Here is a 14,843-nt window from a genome sequence, read left to right as displayed (position 1 = left end):
GCAGGAAGCTGAGTTCTCTGCCCCCGCCCGCACCACGCCCACACCACATGCAGCAGAAGCAGCAGCGGCTCTAGCAGGAGGCCTGGTCCCCCAGTCTATGCTGAGGGGCTGGGTGACCCGCAGGAGTGAGTGAGCGCCTTCTCCCTTGGCGTCAGAAAAGTGAATGGATTTTTTCCTTTTAGATTGAAGCATCTTGATTTTGTTCTTTACCTTTTAATTATTTTAAAATAATCAATACATAATAATCGCATGTATTGATGGGATACAGGGTGATAACTCAATACACGGATACAGTGTGTAATAATCGAGTCAGGGCAATTACTTCCCTTTTCCTTAAACATTTATCATTTGTTTCCATTCGAAAGCTTACCTACTCATCTCTTGTAGTGCTTGGGTTTTCTTGTGTTTTGTGGTTTCAGTTTTGAGGATTGAAAACAGGGCTTTGGGGCCTGGGGATTTAGCTCAGTGGCACAGCGCCTGCCTGGCAAGGGTAAGGTCGTGAGTTCAATTCCCAGTACTGGGAAAAAAAAAAAAAAAAAAAAGCCCCAAAACAGGGCTTTGTGCCTGCCAGGCAAGAGCTCTATCTACACTGAACTACACCCAACCCTTGAGGTGTTTTTTTTAGAGCTGAGATTTAATTCACATACTATATAAGATTAAAGGTTTTAGAACTTTCTTTTGTCACGGAATCTGTGATTCCCAAATTAAACGGGATATGCAGAGCCAATACTACATAAACACGATGAAAGTGGGGTGCTCTGGAGAGGGGGGAGGGTGACATCAGAACTGTGCTTGGGGACCTGTGGCTTCCACTACGCCCTGTCCCCTGAGGGTCCCTGAGGCAATTCTATGGGGACCCAGGCCTCAGAAGAACTCAGTTTGTTTGTTTTTTTTTTTTTTGTCTTTTTGAGACAAGGTCTCATTATGCAGTTCAGGCTGAACTTGAGCTCACTTTGTAGCCCGGGCTGGTCTCAAACTCATAACAATCCTCCTGCCTCAGCCTCCAGAGTGCTGGGATTACAGGTATGCACCACCACGCCCGGCCAAGGCACTCAGTTTGAAGACCACTGGATGAGTCACTTTTTAGGGTCTGGCAAGGTGGAGGGGCTCCGGGAGCGCAGAGGAGCCCCTGCTCTCCGGGAGCGCAGAGGAGCCCCTGCTCTCCCAACTTGCATGTGAGCGCTGCTCTTTGAGTCACAGCCCAGCTGCCTGCAGCGGGTCATGAGAAAGCAGGCGAGGGCAGGTCCAGGGCGCAGGAAGTGGAGCAGGCCAGCTGGGAGGCAGCAGTAGGCGCTGGTACCGCGGCCTCCTGGACGGGCCGGTGACATCACAGCCCCAGGAAACAGCTGCCCAAGAGGCCCTCGCTGTCCCTCATTTCTCCTCTGGGAAAAGCAGCCACCAGCTGTTCTGCTCTTCTTCTTAGTCACTTTTACGCTTCCTGGATGGTCCCCTCGCAAAGCAGCATCTTCAGCAGTAGCAGCCACTTCCCTTTTTTCCTGACCCACTGTGCGCCGGAACTGTGCTGTCCTAACCGCACAGCCCCTCGCTGTGTGCGTTCACTTGTATCGTTCACTTTCGTCACCGCATCCGCAGGAAGGAGGGATCGGTGCCATCCCCATCTTCCAGATGGTGAGTGGCCTTGGATGCCAGGCAGGTGCTGAATGCCAGGGCCAGCACTTGAACCTGGTTCTGCCTAGCTCCACTGTTCTTGCTCTGTTTGTGACTCATCTCATCGTCAGGTTTAGGACAAAGCAAGGCAGGTACGGTTTTCTTCTTATGTACAACAGGGGATTGTAAATAGTAAAGCCTCTTTATTAAGGACCCTCCTGGCTTATTGTCTGGACAGTGCCAGACTTGCAACTCTGTCTGCTATGACTGTCCCCATTTACAAAGGAGGCAACTGAGGCTCAGGGGAACAAAGTCAATTACTCAAGCCCATGGTACAAGCAGGTGCCAAAGCCGGGTGCGCGGGACCGCCAGGTGCGCGGGACCGCAAGGCGGAACCACTTCCCTTCAGCCCTGAGTTTCCCGGGCAGGGTTCATCTCTGCTGTCCGATTCTCTCCGGGGTGGCTTCTCACAGACAGTTCTTTCCTCACAGTCCTGGAAGCCAGCAGCCCAAAATCAAGGTGCCCCATTCCGTACACTTCTCCTGGCTTCTAGTGGCCACCAGCAGCTCTTGGCCATCCTTAGCTTGGCCTTCCTCACTCTTTGTTTGAACATCCTCTCTCTGTCTTCCATCTTACTTTCCTTTCTCTCTCTCTCTTTTTTTTTTACTTTCCTTTCTCTGGCAAGGACAGCAGTCTTTGGATTCAGGACCCCGCCCCCGAATAATCATCTCTTAATTACATCTGTAGCCAAGCGTGGCGGCAGATACCTGTAATCCCAGCACTCTGGGAGACTGAGGCAAGAGGAGGACTGCAATATGAAACCCAGCCTAAGTAGTTTAGCAAGATTTTGTCTCAAAATAAAAAAAATAAGGGGGCTGAGGAGTTAGCTCAGTGGCACAGCGCCTGCCCGGCAAGCGCAAGGTCGTGAGTTTGATTCCCAGTACCAGGAAAAAAAAAACAAAAAAAAAAAAAAAGAAAGAAAGAAAGAAAGAAAGAAAGGGGCTGGGGATATAACTTAGTGTGAAAGCCCTGGGTTCAATCTTCAGTAGCACTGAAAAAATAATTACACCTATAAATACCCCATTTCCCAAATAAGGTACCGGGTGTTGGAATTTGGACAAATCGTTTTGGGGACCTAATTCAGTGCACTCTGTCACTACCAGCACCACCTCCATTCAGCAAGTCTTTACTGGGCATTGAGTGCTCAGCTGGGACTCAAAAATCATCTCACTTACCACTCATAGTCTCATGGGAAAGGCAGATAAGGTGCTGGCAGTGGTGGAAGGTTTTCAACCTAACCGTATTTCTTTTCTTTTGAGACAGGGTCTCTATGTGTAGTTGAATTCACTGTGTAGCCCAGGCTGGCCTCAGACTGGTGCTCCTCCTGCTTCAGCCTCCCAAGTTCTGGGATTACAGCCCACCATGCCTAGTTTCAACCTAACTGTAGAATTAAAGAACATGAACACACAAAGGAGAGAATGTAATAATGCCTGGGGAGGGGAGGGAGCATGTTCCTTCTAGCAGTCAGTAGCTATTTACTATGCACTTACCACATGCAAGACACTTTAGGGGAAAATATATACTTAAAAGAAAAAAAAAAAAGACAGTAGAAGAAAGAGCCTGGACTCTAGCTGAACAAAAAGATCCCCCATGCAGGCTTTTTTGGTCTGTGCCTCAGTTTTCCTCACCCGTAAAATGGGAATGGTAACATCATTTGCTTCGTAGGATTATTATTAGGTATAAATAAAATCAATCACCTATGAGCTCATTTAAGAAGTATTTATTGACCTTTTTCTATTTTCTACTTATCAGGCACATAACGCACAATAAGGAACTGGTAAAATGCCTACCACCAAGACTGTTAGGCAAGCTCTTTACCATAGGGCTACGTTCTCAGTCCTTTCTGTTTTATTCTGAGAGAGGATTTCACTATGTTGCCCACATAGGCCTTGAACTCATGATCCTCCTGCCTTAGATCCACGAGAAAGTACTTAATAAATGACAGTTCCTGTCCTCTTTCCCCTAATTTGTAAGTTAGGGAAAGTTCAGGGCACAAGTGCAAGAGCAGTCACAAGGCAGCACAAGCTAAAGGTCAAGCAAAGAGCACAAGCAGTATGTCCACAGAACAGCGAGGCTGTGGCCGGATGGGTCTGCCAGGGCTTCCTGGGGGAAGTGAGTTTGAAGCAGACCCTGGAGAACCAAGACGAAGGAGAGGAGACAGAACTCCACGCAGCAACTGTGGTATGAACAAAAGACCGGGCTGGGAAAAAAAAAGACACAGAGAAAAATAGGTTCGGGCCAGATGGTGACCCTTTCTAAAAGATTCTGGACTTTTGCAGGGCAAATAAAGCATCAGTGAAAGTGAGAAGAAGAAAAAGAAAAGAAGAAAAAAGACAACAAAAAAACCTCAAGGGTAAGTACAGATGAGAATGTACTTACCCGCATCACAAATATTTGCATTTCTTTCGATCTCGCTCCAACTTTGGTATCATCTTTTCTGCAGGGCATTTCCTATAAGGGACTAGTTCCATATATTTCTCCTGTATGTAACTGGTGTGTTTTTCCTAGCCAACATGGCTTGCTGAAGACAGGGACTGTATTTTACCGCCATTACACCCCTGATGCTTAGCTGGGTGCTTGGCATGGGGTAAGTGTTTGACGAGCATTTCATTGAATGAAGGGATGACTTTTATATTTCTGTTTTACATGACAGCATGAAATCTCGAAGCACTGCTAACATTCACATGTCCTGCTGAGCGTGGTGGTGCACACCTATAATCCCAGCTAAATGGGAGGCTGAGGCAGGGGAATTACAAGTTCAAGGCCAGCTGGACAACTTAGTGAGTCTCTGTTGCAAAATAAAATACGGAGCCAGATGAGGCTGAGGGTGTGACTCAGTGGCGGAGCTCTTGCTTTGCACGCATGCATAAGGCCCTGGGTTCAATCCCCAGCACCACACACACACACACACACACAAAAAATAAAAATAGAGAGCTGGAGATAAATCTCATTGTTCACTGAGTTCAGTCCCCAGTACATCAAAATAAATAAATAAAATGAAATTCTTCTTTCCTGCCTGGAACAACTATAACGTTAATACGAATAGTCAAAGCCAGACAGGCAGGAGGGAGTGAGCAGAGCGACCAGCCTGCCCATCTAGCAGGACAGAGCCTTGCAGGGCTAAACTTGTGAAATGGGAGAGAGTGTGCTATGGGCCCACTGGGCTGTGTTGCTTTAAACCCAGGTCAGCCAACCAAGGGTGGATGCAAAAGACTTTTTTTTTAAACAAGCCAGCAGCTTGAGGCTTGCACGGAACAGGAAGGGAATTCACAGGACTCGACCTCCCCTTCGCAGCCTTGAGGACCGAGGACGCCGGCAAGGCTAACTCTGTGTTGAGATAAGAAACGGCGGTTTCTTGAAGGTTTATTTTGTTTCTGGAGCCACCAGATCCAGTGGGCGGATCACATCTCGAAATAGAAGCATCTCGAAAGGCCCGTGAATCATTTCTGGGCGCCAGCCTGCACGGTTTCATATCCTGTTCTCAGCCTCACCTTGGGCGCGCACCGTGTGTGCGTGTGCATCTGTATTGTTTTCGCGCTTGTTTGCTTAGGATTTGGTCTTGAAACTTTTACTTTCTTTTAATAGCTTTTTTTTTTTTTTTTTTTTTTTTTGAAGCTGGAAGAATTTTTCGAATGGTTTTTGCAAGAAAGTTCAAACCCCAGGATGACTAAGTCTCTGGAAGAATTTGCACTTTGTGAGGGGGCATTTGTTTGTATTTGGTAGGAATGATGCAGTCACTAATTTCTGCAGAAAGGTCTTTTAGAAAGCTCCTGGCTCAGCCCCCTCATTGCCTGTGTGGGGAAACTGAGGCTCAGGGAAGGAGAGGGTTCAGCTAAGGTCCTGCAGCAGTGGGAGCGGGAGACCTGACTCTTGGAGCCAGCTTTGGGTTTGGCAGAAGCTCTCAAGCACCCTGCCTTTGCTTAGTTGGGAACAGTTTTAAAATTAGCAGAGAAGGGGCTGGGGATACAGCTCAGGGGCACAAGTGTCTGCGTGGCAAGCACACTGCCTAGAGTTCAATCCCCGGTACCAAAAAAATAAAATTTAAAAAAATTTGAAAAAAAAATTAGCAGAGAAGCTGGTAGGGGGCTCAGTGGTAGAGCGCCTGCCTAGAATGCACGAACCCTGGGTTTGATCCCCAGCACCTCCCTTTCCCCAGAACACACACACACACACACACACACACACACACACTAGCAGAGGAGCAGAAACAGCAAGAGGACCCTGCGAGTACAGGAATAGTAGGGTGGGGCAGGGAAAGGAAGGCACGGAGGTATTTTCAGCACATTCGCTGAAACAGAACCTTCCCCAGGATCCTGTATTAGGCAGTGGTTTTCAAACAGGATTGATTTTGCCCCCAGGGGACATCTGGCCAGGTCTGCAGTTATTTGGGTTTGTCAAAACATGGGTAGGGGTTGGGACTGGCACCTGTGGGTGGAGGGCAAGGATGCGGCACGCAGGACAGCCCCCGCAGCAGCAGCAGCATCGGGTCCCACACATCAGCAGCGGCAAGGCTGAGGAACCCTGCTGAACAGAGCCCTCTGTGAGGTCTCCAGTTCCACCCGGGAAAGTCAAGGTTCAGAAGGTACAGCCCTGAGCTGGCCGTGTGGGCTGGGACAGATTTCTGTCTGGTTGCTTCAGTTTCCTCATCCATAACAGTACTTCTGTCAGTAGCTGCTATGATGCTAATTAAATAAGTTAATGCTTGTAAAGCACTTAGAACAGTGCCTGCTACATACATAGTGAGTGTTAAATAAATCTTTTTTTTTTTTAAAAAAAAAGCTTGCCGGGGGTGGCGGCGCATGCCTGTAATCCCAGCACTCGGGAGGCTGAGGCAGGAGGATCATTGTGAGTGTGAGACCAGCCTGGGCTACAAAGTGAGCTCAAGGCCGGCCTGAACTGCATAGCGAGATCCTGTCTCAAAAAGACAAAAAAAAAAAAAAAAAAAAAAAAAAAAAAAAAAAAAAAAAAAAAAAAGCTTGCCCAGCAAGCTTACAAACAAAGTAAGTGAAAGAAAGTAATGAAAGCCCAAGTGAAAACTAAATCTAAAGCTATGGAGAGGCAGAAGGGCAGGAAGGTGGGAGACGTTCTAGGGTACAGGACCTATGAGCAGGCTGGTCACATCCACGTGATGCTCCACGTCCCCCAGTGGTGTTGGTGAGGCTTTCCTTCTTCGACCCCGCCACCGTCCATGCAGCTTCATCTTTTCAGGTCAAAGTGACACGCACCGTTATACACACACTTCCTTGGCAACTCTGACCCAGTCAACTCTTATCAGTCATTAAGAACAGCTAGCTCAGAGGGCTGGGAATATAGCTCAGTGGCACAGCGCCTGCCTGGCAAGCGCAAGGTCCTGAGTTCAATTCCCAGGACCAAAACAAACAAACAAACAAACAAAAAAGCCCAGGATGAATTGGTTTTTCAGGCCCCTCCTGGCAAGGAGGCCAACTGCAGGTTGTAGGAGAGTAAAAGTTGAAGCCAAGGCTGGCAAGCTTAGTTCCGAGGTAGGCTCAGGGCAGTGCTCAAGGGTATGCAATCGTCCTGAGTAATCCCAGACCACGTGGCACTTATGCCCATGCCAGCCAGCACTGCCCCTAGCAGGCCTCCAGCCTGGGCCAACCGCTGCCCTGCTCTTTTCAACCTTACACCCAGCGGGAGCCGCACTTGACACTTCCACCCTCAGCTCTGGTGGCCTTTTACCCAGCTTGGGCCCATTCCCTGCTGTTCCACTCTGGCCCTCCAAGCCCATCCTCACCTCGAGGTCAGATTTCTCCACTGGCCACCAGGAACCAGCCGCCTTTGGGAGCGATCGCTGTGTGCAGCCCAAGGCTAACGTCGCTCCTCAGCTCTCCGCAGCATCTGGGCCTTGTGGAGGAAACAGCAGAGGCTGTGGTGGGAGCAGAGGGAGGAAAAGCCCAGGAAGAGCCACGCCGCCCTTCCTCTGCCTGGCACCCACCTGGCCAGCTACTCATTCAAACATCACGGACCATTTCTGGAACATCAAAGCTAAGTGTGTCACTACTCCTCTTCCTGGGAGCCTAGCAGCCCTGTATCCGCTGTATTCATTTCCTACTGCTGCTGTAACAAAATACTACACTCTAAGTGTTCTAAAACAAGACACGTTTACTATTGTACAGTTCTGCAGGTTAGAAGCCCAATCTGATCTCACTGGGCTAAAATCAAGGTGTCAGCAAAGTGAGGGTCCTTTCTGGGAGTTCTCCGTAGAATCCATTTCCTAGCTAGGTGTGGTAGTGCCCACCCGTCATCCAGAGCTCTGGGAGGTTGCGGCAGAAGGATCACAAGTTCAAGCCCATCTTGAGCAATGTAGTGACTTACTAAGAACTTGTCTCAAAATAAGAAATAATTTTAAAGAGGGCCGGGGACATAGCTCAGTATAAAGGACCTGGGCTCAGTCCCCACGACTCGGAAAAAAAAAAAAAAAATAGAATCTATTTCCTGCCTTTCCTAGGTTCTAGAAGCTGCCTACAACTCTACAGCATCCCTCTGGCCTCACTCCCACCCACATCTCTTTCTTTTACTCTGCTTTAAGGGCCCTTATGGTTACGTCAAACTCACCCAGATAATCCCCAGTAAACTCAGTATTTTAAAGTCAGGTGATTGGCAGCCTTATCCCATCTGCAACCTTACCTCCCATTTGCCAAGTAACATTACATCGGCGCAGGCTTCGAGGGTAAAGTATAGACATTTGATTTGCCTGCTACATTAACAGCGGGTAGCGGTGTGGACCGCACCAACCCAGAAAGCAGGTTATAGGAAGCACTGCCGCTGTCGTCCTGTGTGAATGTGAGTTCACCGTGACCCGCTCTGTCAGGTGAATCTGGAAAAATCAGATTTTCAGGTCAAGTGTTCCAATTTTGAAATTCTTTGCAGAAAAGGCAAAGAAAAAGAAAGCAGAGAAGGAAGAAAGGAAAGAGTGGAGAGAGGGAGCAAGGAGGGAAGGAAGGAGGAAAGGAAGGAGGAAATTCATGGGCCGGATTTGGCGCGAAGCCACTCAGGTGTGATCCTGGGCCCGGCTCTACCCTGAGCCCAGGTGACAGCATGAGATGCCACCTGGCATTCACGGGCTCTGCCAGCTCTGGGGCCTTCAGGTGGGAGGAATGTGGCCAGGAGCCCAGTGAGTCCCCAGGGGATGCCTCAGGGGAAAGTTCCGAGGGAGAAGGGACCCACCATGTCCCTAAGGGACCAAGCATCACCTGCAGGAGCAGCAGAGCATCAAAGAGTACAGGAAATCAGGCCGAGGCGACCTGAAGAAATCAACCAGAGTAAGGTGGGCTTCATGCCTCGTGAGTCCAGAACAGACCAAGCACAGCCTCTCTAACTGCAAGACACTGGGCCCTCCCCTCCCCCACCACAGCAACCCTGGCCGGCTGTGGGCCCACAGCAGTGGGAGTGAGTTTTTGCACCTTGTGCCTTTTTATGTCATTTAAAAAAATTTTTTGAACCAAATGAGACTAGTACCTATGTAAAACATTATATTAAAATCTTTAAAAAAATCTTTTCATCATTTAAAAATATTTTAAAATATAATCATACATATTAGAAGTAAAAACATGAATATAGTTGTCATGGTAACTATTGCACTTCCCTGAAGATAGTATGTGTGGCCTCACTACAGGATGTCTAGATAGTGAAATGTTCATAAATTTGCCCCTTACTCTGGACCAGTCATCTGTCACTTAATACAGTGGCTGCTTTTCTTTGTCTTCATATGTCAGGACTTACATAAACCAACCTTGTATTTTCTTGAGCTCTATTCTTTTCTTGTGGTGGTGGGGGGGGCGGGGAATAGGAATCAAACTCACAACCTTATGCTTGCCAGGCAGGCTCCTGCATCGCTGAGCTAAATCCCTGGCCCTTGAGCCCTATTCTTGTCCATTGTGCATGGCACAAAGCTAAGGCTCTAGCTGGGTGTGGTGGTGCATGACTGTAATCCTACCACTCAGGAGGCTGAGGCAGGTGGATTTCCATGAGTTCAAGGCTAGCCTGGGCTACATAATGAGTTTAAGACCAACCTGAATTACAGAGCAAGACCCTGTCTCAGAAAGCAAAGCAAAAAAAAAAAAAAGTTAAGGCTCTGGGGACAGTCAGCTTTCCCCTTCCATGCTATGTGTCCTTGAGCAGCATTTAACCTCTCTGAGCCTCAGTTTCCTCCTGAGTAAAATGAGAGAGATAATAACACCTACTCTATGAGGTTGTTAGGAAGATTAATGAGTTAATAAAACACTTAAAACAGTGCAAGATCAATGCACATAAAATTTTTTGCACATAAATATTTACTTATTAACTATTTTCACTACTTTCTTAACTTTATTTTCAGTGAGAAAATCATTAAAATCCTAACAATTTAAGATGTGACAAAAGGCAATCTAAAATGAAGTGAACTTATTCATTCCTTTACTTATTTTTTGGTATCGGGAATCAAACTCATGACCTCATGCTTGCCAGGCAGGTGCTGTACCACTGAGCTATATCCTTGGCCCAAGTGAATTTAAATAAAAATAAAATAAAATAAAATATAATAAAGTGAATTTAACTTTTGGTCCCCTAAATCTGCATAAGTATCCTCTAAGGACAAAGTGATTGTCTCCATTTCACAGATAGAGAAACTGAGCCTCGGAGAAGGTCAGCTTCTCAGACACTGAATTTGGAGACAGAGAAAACAGGGGCCTGAACTAGGTTTCAGAACTCCAGAACCAATGGCTCCGTGCATGAGGCTGTCCTACGGGAGGACACAAAGTAACAAGGTTGAAGAGGGGTACTTGTTTTCGTCTGTTAGTTTAGTTTGAGGTCAGCACCTGTCCTGCATGGACCTAGGTCCAGTGGGTCCTGGGTGAGGGACAGGCCAGGTCCCTGGCTCACATTCTGACCTCTGCTTGGGAGCCAAGTTCCTTGCTCCCTTGGAGGAGACCAGGTTGGGGAGGAGGTGTCCAAGCACAGAACTTGCTGCAGACCCAGCTGCTGCCTGAGCTGGCGGGCCTTGCAAACATGGCTGGCACCCAACTTGGGGGTTAAAGGCCGCCAACAGACAGAGGGCACTGCCAGCAATTCCGAGAGGAGGGAGAACCTGGAAGTCGGGGTGCAGGGCAGGTAGCTTCACCTTACTGAGATATTCATGGGATAATAAACGTATCCATCCCCAAAGTTGCTGGAAGAATTATTTTCCGTTTTTTTTTGTTTTTCTGGAGATAGGGTCTTGTTATAGTGCCCCAGCTGGCCCCAAACTCCACGGCTCAAGTACTCTAACTGCCTCAGCCTCCCAAAGAGTTGGAACTATACGAGGTGGCACCACAGTACCTAGATTGTCTTTTTTTCTTCTTCTTCTTTTAAAGAGCTTTATTGAGGTACAGGTTTCATATCACAAGATCTACCTCTTCATCTACACATATAGTTCAGTGATTTTTAGGGTAGTTACGGAGTTATGCAACTCCCACACCCCTTTGGGAATACTTTCATCATCCTCCCCACACCCTGTACACCTTTGAAATCACTCCCGCATCCCTCCCCAGCCCTAGGCAGCCATTAATCCACTTTGTATCTCTCTAGATTTGCCTTTTATGGAAATCTCACATAAATGGAGCCATACATTATGTGGCCCTTTGTGTATCACTCTTTTCACTTAGCATGGTATTTTTGAGGTCCATCCATGCTGTTGGATATCCTGTAGTTCATTTCTTTTTTATGGCTGAATAATATTCCACTGTGTGGTTATACTGTATTTTGTGAATCCCCTCACCGGTTGGTAAATATTTGAGTCCTTTCCACTTTTCGGTGATTGTGAACAATGCTGCTCTGTGTACCCCTAAACAAGTCTGTGGATAGACACGTGTTGTTCATTGTTCCTGAGTAGACACCTAGGAGGAAGCTTGCCGGGTTATACAGTAAATTTAGATTTAACTTTTTATTTATTTGTTTACTTCTGTATTTAGCAATACTGGGCTTTCACACTTACCTATATCCCCGGACCCTTTTCATTTATTAAAATTTTGAGACAGGGACACACTAAGTTGGTAAAAAGCCCAGGGTGGGCTCGAACCTGTGATCTTTCTACCTCAGCCTCCCAGAGTGCTGGAATTACAAATATGCACCACCACGCCCAGCTTAACTTTTGTTTTTTTAATTCCAAACTATTTTCCAAAGTTTTATATTCTCAGCTAGGCATGGTGGCACACGCCTGTAATCCCAGCATTAGGGAGGCTGAGGCAGGAGGATCATTTCAAATTCAAGACCAGCCTGGGCTACAAAGTGAGCTCACAGCTGGCCTGAACTGCACAGTGAGACCCTGTCTCAAAAAAGACAAAAAAAAAAAAAAACCCAAAAAACAAAAAACAAAGTTTTATATCCTCATCAGCACTGTGGGAGAGTTTGTTGAGAAAAATCATATGGAGTGCTTAGCATAGTGCCTGGTCATCATAACCCCCCCACCCCCCACCCCCGTTCATGGTAGCTAGTGCCTATACAGGCTTCAGCACAATCAAGATGAACTATAGGACCCAGAGTGCTGTTGCCTGATTCCCGGAATAAAGTAGATCTCATAAAGACAGTCACTCTCATTTATTTGCCCTCCCCATCTAAGAAGCATGCTCACATTTTTCCTGCTTTTTATCCAAGTTCACAGCATACCCCACCTCCACCTACTTACCAGTCTGGGCTAATACCTACCGCTGACACACCTGCTTCTGCCCGGTGACTAGATCTACCTCCTTTCCTCCTGTCATTTTCTGCCTTCTCCTTCCTGTTCGCCTGCCTTCTCTTCAGGCGGTAAAATCCCAGCGGGCTTCAAGCCTCAGCTCCTCTCCTTTCTTCAAGTAGATCAGCACTATCTGTGACACTGAGCACCTGAAATTTGGCTAGTCCAAACCGAGAGAGGCTACAACAACCATTGTTAATTCCCTACCACTTTGTTTGTAACTCTGTATTGTCTCTACTGTTCTTTTGATATGTTGTAAAATGTTGTCTGTCTGTTAATGTTTTCCTCCTTTTATTTTAAAAATAAAAAAAAAAAAGAAAAACAAAAAAACAAACGGAGAGAGGCTCACTTATAAAATGCACAACAGGGGCTGGGGACTTAGCTCAGCGGCACAGCACCTGCCTGGCAAGTGCAACATCGTGAGTTCGATTCCCAGTACCGGAAAAAAAAAATAAATAAATAAAATACACAACAGATTTTAATGACGTACTATGGAAATAATGTAAAAATGATAGCTTTTCATACTTAATTACATGTTGGAATAATACTGTTTTGGATATAGATAGGTAGGTAAAAAAATTATTGAAAGGAGTTGTACTATCCTTTTTTTATGTTGTTTTTTTTCCAGTACCAGGAATCGAACTCACTACCTTGTGCTTGCCAGGCAAGTGTTGTGCCGCTGAGCTAAATCCCCAGCTCCCCATGCTTTTCTTTTTTGAGACAGGGTCTTGCTATCAGTTTAGGCTGGCCTTGAGCTCGCTTTGTAGCCCAGGCTGGCCTCAAACTCGCAACGATCCTCCTGCCTCAGCTTCCTGAGTGCTGGGATTATAGGTGTGTTCCACCACATCCGGCTATCTTTTTCTTAATGTGGTTCCCCCCCAAATTTAAAATTATACATGTGATTCACATTTGTGGTTTGCATTATAGATTTGTTGGGCAGCGCTAATATAAGAACATCAATATCCTAATGGTCATTATTTATTGAGAACCTGTTTATTCTACTTTTAAATCTGTTATCTGATGCCGTGCTCACCACAGTTCTGTGGGGTGAATATTATGAATATCTCCTTTTTACAGATGAGGAAACTAAACAAGGATGTGATCTCCCTCAGGTCATAGCTGGACATTAGCAGATTTAAACCCAAGTGGACTCCAAGGTCTGTGCTCTTCCATGGGCACTTACTGCCCAGACTACTAAAACTCCAAGAACTTTGGGGTATCACTGGCTGGGGTTGGGGTGTCTTTGGGGTCTGTCTAGAGTGTGGTTTGCTCTTGAATTAGACCAGTTCTATATGGTAATGAATCATGCTAATCAGAAACATAGACTGAATGCTTGTCTTTCATAAATAAAAAATGAGAAAGCAGATTAAATAATATAAGCAGTGCATTTGGAATAAATCAGATCTTGGGTTCTGTGGGTGGAATAAAAAGCCGAGGACAACTGATTAAACAAACATCTTTTTTCTTTTTTTTTCTTCAGCCCTTTTTTATCTTTTATTTGAGAGAAGTTCTTGGTAAGTCACTAAATTGCCCAGTGTAGCCTCAAACTTGTGATCTTCCTGCCTCAGCCTCCTAGAGTGCTGGGATTACATGCCTGTACCATCACACTCAGAAAAACTGATGCTCAGAGAGGAGCAGGACTGTTGTCAGTGTCAGCCAAGTGCAAAAACTGGGTTTCTGGGATCCCAGGCTGAGCTCCCCCACCCCTGGAACCTCACTGTCTTTACATGCAAGGTCCCCTCCCTCCGCCACCTGGACTCCCTTTCCTTCCTACCAAGCCTGTCCTAAGAACGAGAGAGGAGGGGGCCAAGCCATTTCCCATCAGGGTCCCAAGGCCATCATCTGGTCCTGGGCCAGGAATTCCTTTCAGTGCTGAAAATAATTCAGAACCCTTGCAGGCCTCCAAGAGCCCGGATTCCCATTGCACCCAGGTCTTGCCTGTCCCCACTCCCTCAGCACACACACACACACACAACCTCCTCCCACAGTCTCCCCAGACCGCCAGTGCTCAGCTCCCGCATGCACATGAGTTGCACACCCTGCCCACAGCCCAGTTCCCTTTCCCGGCCCTCTCCAAGTAGGCAAAAGGCCGGGCCACCGGGAAGGCGCTAAATCCATCATTCCTCTGAACCAACCCAGGAAGCCGCAGCCAGAGAGGCCGGGAAGGAGCCGCCAGGAAACAGAGAAAGAGGCGGAAACAAAGAGGCACAGAGACACAAAGGAGAGAGAGAATAGAGATCCAGATAAGGACGTAGGGAGAGAGATGAGAGGAACAGAACCGAGAAAAAGAGCTGGAGGGGGAGAGGGGCCTCGCGAGAAAGCGGCTCAGAAGCAGAGAGCATAGGGAGAAGATGGAGAAGTTACAGACTCAGAAACTGATTGCGGGAGACGAAAGCGCAGGGCCGACGGGAGGGCCTCGGGAGCGGGGGCGCGCGGGTCTCGAGGGCGCGGGGCGCGCAGGGGGCGAGCG

This window comes from Chinchilla lanigera, unplaced genomic scaffold (assembly GCF_000276665.1).
Source record: "Chinchilla lanigera isolate Chin_1 unplaced genomic scaffold, ChiLan1.0 scaffold00051, whole genome shotgun sequence".
In the NCBI taxonomy this organism is placed as follows: domain Eukaryota; kingdom Metazoa; phylum Chordata; class Mammalia; order Rodentia; family Chinchillidae; genus Chinchilla; species Chinchilla lanigera.
This window is presented reverse-complemented; position numbering follows the sequence as displayed.